This window comes from Notolabrus celidotus, chromosome 15 (assembly GCF_009762535.1).
Source record: "Notolabrus celidotus isolate fNotCel1 chromosome 15, fNotCel1.pri, whole genome shotgun sequence".
NCBI lineage: Eukaryota > Metazoa > Chordata > Actinopteri > Labriformes > Labridae > Notolabrus > Notolabrus celidotus.
The window spans coordinates 25,342,906-25,348,912 of NC_048286.1; positions in this window are offsets into that span (position 1 = coordinate 25,342,906).

Genomic DNA, 6,007 nt, shown 5'->3' on the forward strand with positions numbered 1-6,007 from the left:
CCCACGCAGGAAGTGTCTAACACAGACACTCTTACATGCTGAAGCAGCTCCACTGGTGATGTTTGTCAGGTGGTGATGGTTCTAGCAGTGTGTCACTCATGGGATCAGTAAACAATACAGTCCTACCTTGTGCTACAGCTAAATTAATCCCAGAAGCTTTATCCTGCAACCCTAATTCCAAAATGTTGGAACGTTGTGTAAAATGTTAATAAAAACAAAATGTGATGGTTTACAAATCATTTAAACCCACAGTTAATTTTAAATAGTGTGAAGACAGCACATCAGAAAACCAATGCTCCTTTTAGATTTGATGCCTGCATCACCTTTTCTTTTAACAATGCTATGAAAACGTTTGGAAACCGAAGAGCCCAGTTCCTGAAGTTGTGAGAGTGAAACGTCCAATTAAAGCATAGGATTTCAGCTGCAATATGTGTGTGGCATTCAATTTAAAAAGGGCATATATTTGTTACAGAACAATAACATTTTTCAGTTTCACCTAAACCTCTAGGCTATTGGCTAATGACAATATGACTTGGAGCAACAGTCAACTTCTTAAGGCTCCTGCTGTAGAGATAAATAACATCTGACTTCCTTTTTTGTTCATGTCATTTCTTACATCCAATTGGCAACTTGGGAAGCAAGTGGGGAGTTTTACTTTAATGATTGACATCTAAGAGAAGATTATTAGCTGCATTTCCCTGTCGGTGTCTCTTTAAAGACATTAAAGAAAGCTAAATCATTGTCTAATCACTGCTGATGGCTTTACAGCAGACTGTGTTCTCTGCCTCTGCTCTTGATAAGGATGATTTTCCTTTATCCACTTTTGATAAGAGGGATGTTTCAAAGCATCTAATCTCCTAGTCATCATCTCCTAGGAAATCAAACTTGTTGATTTGTCTGAAGGTATGAAAAGACTCTGAAAACAGTCCAAATTGAACACAATTTATTCAAAATGGTTAAACATTGGATGCAGGTAAGAAATTGGTATGGTTAAATTTGGTTAGCAGAGCTAGTACTACCAGATCAGTGGTCACTATCTTATGTAGGGGTGGAATGAAGAATGTAAACGCCTACATCTAAATAAATGGTTTAATCTACCCTTCTGTCTTCATTTATCAAATCTAATTTAACTAATCATATACATGCATCAGACAGATGTTATATCACTGCATTTTTGCAACTTTAATAAGTAAATACAAATATAAATCACCTTAGCTTAATTATCTGAGGACTTAGATTTTTCCATAAGTCCTACCTCTTTCAAGACAAGTGTGCCATCATAGTTTTGGATTCTTGGGTGGTACCAGTGGTACATTTGCGACCCTGGCCACCCCTCATGACACACCCCTTCATGTAGGTCTTGAAAAAAACAAAATTGTTTCAGCTGTTGTCTGATAAAAATGATAAATAGCAAATGAGTAATGTAACCAGATGGAAAAAGGATAAAAAAAAATAGCAGAGGGCTGTTATTTCAAAGTACAAACCCAGAATTCTTTGCAGTATTTGGATTTCCCTACTTCAGTCAGAAGAGACATTTTACTGCTGCATTAGTTTGAATATAAATTTCATTTCATTACGCAAGAGGAAACAGGAGGAGGGCTGTTTGGGACATTGGCAAAGCAGAAGAAAAACAACACATGAGAGAAACAGTGTGACTGCTGAAGGAGGACAGTATTTGAACATGTAATGCTTACTGTCAGAGTTGTTTACTCCTAGCCACTTCACTCTAATTGGTAGATTTAGATGGAGAGGCGTTTTATAAAATTTATAGAGCAGGGAAGTGGGCTTTGAGTCACTGAGATACTGTCAACATAATTTTCCAGTTGCCCTCAGCATTATTGACACACTAGAATCGCATTTACAGGTGTGAAGTGTTGCATAACGTGCATTTACATGGGCACCAGTCTGCCTTGCTGATGCAGACCTGAAGAATTCCTTTGCCAGAAAAGCATTGAGGGCTTAACACTTTCAAACACAAACTTTCCACCTGAATGCATCAGTGACATTTAAACAATATGTCATAGTGCTGGGACTAGGACTTGAACTTGAGCTTGAACTGTGTTCCTCTGAACAGAGTGTTGAAGTTCGCACATGAGTCATGGTGTTTGATGCTTAGGGAGTAATTGATAGTGTTGAATGATAAGTAGTGTTTCATTTCATTATATTGAATGGACACACAAGAGTTCAGTGAGAGGTATTTGAGGTGAGGCATTAAAATGGTCTTCTGCTGTCTGTGATGACTGTGAGGGTATAATCACATAATCACAGACGATCGCACGCCTACACGTATGAAACCTCGGCCTCACAGCAGTGCAGTAGGTGTTGTTTGGTTTCTTACAGCTCAGTGCAGGTGTTTCACCAGAGGCTCTCATTACTGACATAGACATGGCACCCAAGGGTCCTTTGTGAATCACAGACAGTCAAACGTGCAAACATACCAGACCAAACACAAGGAAATTACTAAGCCTTTTTTAAAACCTGATGCGTTCTGAATCGTTAGGAGTCCTCTGTCTCACAGCAAGTGGTGTGGTGCTTAAAGGTTTATGGCAATAGTATTGTTACTTTCTTAATATTGTGTACCTGTGTAATGTAGGGTCAGAGACAGCACATTATTGGCATGGGTTGCATCAGTTGAAGTTAGTTTGGATGTGCTGAGAGACAGAATACTAAAAGGAATTCTCAATGGCAGGAATTTTCCTTGGACATCGCTCACAGGTTTGGAATCTCAAATGCTGTCATACCATCCTTCCGGGTTACAGGTTTGCAAACTGTAAAAATAAAAAAAACCTTGTTTAGCAAATGAATACATTCAGTAGTGGAAATCTGTAGTTACATGAGTCCAGATTTTACATTAAAAGCTTTTTGAAATCACAGAAACTAGGAGGCAATAACGAAGGCAGTCTCTTTTCTTCTCTTTGGGTGGCTGTGGCAAAATCAGAAGGTCGGGGGTTTGATTACAGGTCCCGCTGTACACATGCTGAAGTGTCCTTGGGCAACACACTTAACCCGGAACTGCCCCCAGTGCTGTGCATGTGAATGGGATATTTTTAAAAACTGATGGGCTCTACATAGCCTCTGCCATCAATGTATGAATGTGGTGCAAACGGGTGAATGTGACATGTTATGTAAAAGCTCTTTGAATGGTTAGAGGAAATTGGAAATTGTTCCCTTAAAATCAGAAACCCTGATCCCTTCTTTATTTTGATCAGTCCATGATGGAGAAGTGACGCTGATGAGCGCGATGGATTTCCAATTCCAAACTTGAAACTACTTTCAATTGTGAGAACTGTGACCGTAGGAACAAGGAACAGCTGATGCTGTGTGCATTTCTGCAGGACTCTGAGCCCTAACAGCTCTGTTCTGTCCTAGTTTTGTATAGAAAATAGGCACTGTTAGTGAAAACTGCTGTTAGTGGGCACAGGCCCTTAATCAATCATTTGAGTGTCTGTCTTTTTTGACATTGCATCATCTAAATACACAGTGTAAAAGTATGAGAAATCCTGGTCATTATAATTCCAGTAGTATTTCTTCTCGCGTCACCCTTTTGGCATGTTGTTTTTCATAAGTATGGGTTTACGGGATTCCACTGGTTCTAATATGCACATCCAACAGTTTCAGTAAATTCCTCTTTTCATACCTAAAACACAGACTGCCATTCTGTCTGTGTGAATCGTGCAGTTTGTGACTGGGCTGTTTAAAGGTGTGCATTACGTAATGGGGCCACTGTTTTCCCCCATTGATGACAGTTTAACAACAGAGCCCTTCTGCTCTGGTGCAAGTCAGGCAAAGATTTAGCAGCTCCATGCCAAACTAAGATAAGGAGCAAAATAAATGTTACTTGCTTGATTTTCCTTACCATAAATAGTTTGCACTAGCAGGCTGTTTTTATTTTGAAATTACAGGAGCTCACGTCCCTCTCTGGTAATGTCATTGAAGGAAGAAAGGGCAGGTCAACTTCCCAGAAAACAGATTTGAAGACTGTATCTAATCCACTATCTGCAGAACAGTTTGTGACTTTTTGTTGGGCTCCATAGACAGAAAACAGTACAATTTCAAGTACAGCTCAAACCGGACACAATAAGGTTATACCTTGGTCTTGGACATGGTGAACAGACAGAGCCATCCTGTCAAAAAAAAAAGTGCTGCAATGAAGCATGGGTAATGGATGATTCAGGCCCATGATGGAGTGGCGCGCTGAGACCAACATGTTGCTAACTACTCTCCCTGGACTCTCTTTGACCCTGAGCCAATAATTTGTTTTCCACCAGCGCTCCACCATCTGTCTCTTATTCAAAGCAACATACGCACATACAATAAAAAGCCTAGCTTGAAAGAATAATACAAACACTGATGGAAAGGACTCTACCCTCCTTTTTCATTTGGGACTAAAAATACATGTTGGTCGCAAAGCTATCAGGACATTTTCATTTGAATTCTACTTTTACTCCCCTTCTTTTATTAACACATCTTACAAACTAATTCTTAAGTTATAAGATATCAATTAAATATGATTAAACCAGCAAAAAACAAAATTAAGAGACCCATTTTGTTGCATTAGAAGTCCTAAAATGTTTATACCATGCATGTCTTTGATGAAACCTCTTTCTATTTAGAGTAAGGCTTATTGTATTTCTACTTTTACTTAGAGGATCTTAGTATCTCATAAACCACTACATCATTGTGGTGCTTTAAATGGACCGTGTATTGTAAATACACTTTGTTTATATAGCGCTTTCTCTAATCTTCTGACCACTTAAAGTGCTTTTACAGTACATGTCACATTCACCCATTCCCACCACACTTATACACCGATGGCAGAGGCTACTTTGTACAGCGCTCATCAGTATTTACTAATCCTATTCACACAGGCACAGCCCGGGGCAGTTTGGGGTTAAGTGTCTTGCCTTTGGCATGTGGACAGAAGTATCTGGGATCAAACGACCAATCATCTGATAGAGGGATGACCAACCACCACTGAACCACAGTCTCCCCCTTTAATTGTTTTTAATGGCATTCACAGGATTTGTATTCTGCCCTTACAGTATTTAATCATATATGCTAAATCTTTTTTTTTTTTGTGATACCAGAATTCTTCAATTGGCAGCTTATTGGTCATCTATGTCCCTCAAACAAGCCCCTTTATCATTTAAAGAAATTTAAATATGGCAAAAAAATGTATCTATAAAAAAAGTTTAACATTTCTTTGAACAAGAAATGATACCTCTCATATTGTTGCTGCAACCACACAGAGCTAACATCTGAGAATTTGTCAGTACGTAAAAAAATAATTATAATGTCAGTGTTTTATTTATAGGCTTTTCAGCCATGGTATTCTCTATCTTGGTTAAACTGTAAATATTTATATTAAAAAAATGCTGTTCCAGGCAACTGGTTTAGGGAAAATAAAACTGATCTAAAAGAGACTTTGAATGCAATATGATGTCCATGGAAACAACAATGTCCTTCACTTCTAAGACTGAAGGGTGCATTGTTAACAAATTGAAATTCCTATCTTTAGTGAAGGCCCCTTGGCAATCCCTTTTTTAACCTTTCCCCTCTAGTAACATATTTGAACAAGCCGTGCTATAATGAATAGCATTGCACCATATGATATGTTGAGCACTGACTTCCATAATCCTACATAATATTAAGTCAAGTCAAGTCAAGCTTTATTTATAAAGCACATTTAAAAACCACCTCAGTTGACCAAAGTGCTGTACAGTTATTAAAATAGAATATAATCATACACAAATATAAAAGAAATACTAAAAAATAAAAGAATACTAAGAGCTCAATTTAAGAAATAAAAAGAGTAAAAAGTAAAAAGCCAAGGATTCTTGCTTAGCTGGGACTGAATGCAAAGGAGAAGCGATGGGTTTTCAGTAGTGTTTTAAAGTGCTCAACAGACTGTGCAGCTCTAACCTGGAAAGGTAGGCTGTTCCTCAGCTTTTGGGCCGCCACTGAGAAGGCTCTGTCCCCATGAGTAGAGAGTCTGGACCAAGGTACT